A 2024-nucleotide genomic window follows, 5' to 3' on the forward strand; every position below is an offset into this window, starting at 1 on the left:
CCTGTCCTGTTTTCCTCTGTCCTGCGCTGGGTCTGCCCTCTGTGTGGATTCAGAGGCCAGTGCGGAATGAGAAGCACCACCCATGTGTGTTCCCTCGGCTCCGCTGTGGGGCCCTGGGCAGAGCGGAAAGCCAATAAACCCGACTTCAGCACAGCTCGCCGCCGCCTGCAGTGCGCTGGGGACAGGCCAGCCCGCCCTCTGGGGAACTCTGTGGGGGAGCCGGCCGCTCCTGTCCAGCCCCGGGGGTCAGGGCTCCGCCCAGAGGGGCGGCTGCAGCAAGCTACGTTCGTTTTGGGGTTTCCCCGGGTGGCTGTGTCCATCTTGAAAGCCTGGGACCATTGACCTAGACTCTGAGCTCCTGGAGCGTGGTCGTGGGTGACAGCGGGGTCACCGGGGCCTTAGTCTGAGCATTAGCACGGAAGGGTGACGGCTACACAGACTGCCGTAGCCTTTAGGACGAGTGAAGGGTGGCACCGGTGAAGCCCTGGGCACACAGCCTGGCATACAGCAGGCGCACAATAAATGCTGGCCAGAAGGAGGACACAGGAGAGAGGAGATGGGGCGGGAAGGAGGGGGAAGGACAGGGGTCAGTGACAGGACACTGGGTCACGGTGACTCACCTCCACTGGAAAGAAGCCAGTGACCTTGCGCAAGCCCAGCCCATGGGCCTTCAATGTCACTCCATCATGCCACCCTCAACACTGTGTGCGGCCCCTGCGCTGGCCCCACCTCCCGGGAAGCAGCCACTTGCTATCTTGCCACCTGTCCCCAAAGGAGACACCGCTGTGGCATCTGGGCCTGTGCAGTCTTGCTGTCCTGCGGCGGGTGGGCACCTGTGCCCGCCCCTGGCTGCAGTACCCACATCACTTTCGGTATCCCGGACACCCCCGTCTCTCCCTCGAGGCCTTTGCCAGCTGCTTCCTCCTCCACACTTCCCTACCCTTTCCACTGGGAGAGCCACTCCTGCTGTTGGACCCACCTCAACGTCACCTCCTCCAGGGAGCCCTCCAGGGTCCCTTCACCCCAAGTCCAGATTAACCCTTCTAGAAGGTCAGACACAGTCCTGATGGGCATCTCCCAAGTGCTCAGTGTGGCCCACCGCCTGCCTCAGCCCTCGGCTCCACCCAGCACATCCCGAGGCGGGCACTTCTCCCAGAGGCTCAGATCACGGGGTTCTCACCAGCACCAGCACCGCCACGTCCTGCAAGGACCCTCCCAGCTCCCCTGGTCCTCCAGGCCCTCATGTTTTACTCGGCATCTCCAGGCACCCCAGGTCTCCCACCCCCAGGTCCCCATCATCAACAGCCTCAAGAATTGGACTCAATTCTGACTCCAGCATTGAGTCCTGGTGCCCCTGACTCTCCTGCCTGCCGGCTCCCCACCCTGTCAACTTCTGTCACCCCCGGGGAGCCACTGTGCCCAGCCCTGTCCCCTGACCCGAGGCCTCAGCAAACCCTCCTGGGTGCGCTGGGCAGCCCGGCCGGACTCAGAGCCACTGCGAGCCCGGTGCCACCATAAATAGACATTTTATTAACGTGCAGGTGCTGGCGGAGGGCGGACAGGTGTGCTGTGAGGTGCCTCTTCCCGGGCGTAAAGTGCGGTGGCCCCCCGAGCGCGGGCTGGGCTGGGGGGCAGCGGGTGCTGGGATGGGAGTTGAAGTGCCTCTGGAAGGAGTCACCTACGTAGGAGCGGATCCCAGGGGGCCCTCATCCTCCTGCCTGCCCTGCCCTCTCCTCCGCTGGCCCTGAGGCAGGCAGGGCCCTCCCAGGGCTGAGCAGGCTCAGGGTGGGGAGAGGGGGGAGCAGGAGGGCCGGTCCGCTCCACCTCTGGGCTCTGGGCCCCAGGCCCTGGGCAGCCGGGTGCTGGGCTGGGTGCTGAGGCCCTAAGAACAACGGCCCACGCGGGGCGCTGTCTGGAGGCCCACGGCGCCGGCTCTCATTCCCAGGGAGAGCGGAGATTCAGTTTCACATCTTCATGGCCCGGGCGCCCTGCAGGGAGTGTCCGTGGGGCCCCAGGTGGGGCGC

This window comes from Myotis brandtii, unplaced genomic scaffold (assembly GCF_000412655.1).
Source record: "Myotis brandtii unplaced genomic scaffold, ASM41265v1 scaffold357, whole genome shotgun sequence".
NCBI classification, from domain to species: domain Eukaryota; kingdom Metazoa; phylum Chordata; class Mammalia; order Chiroptera; family Vespertilionidae; genus Myotis; species Myotis brandtii.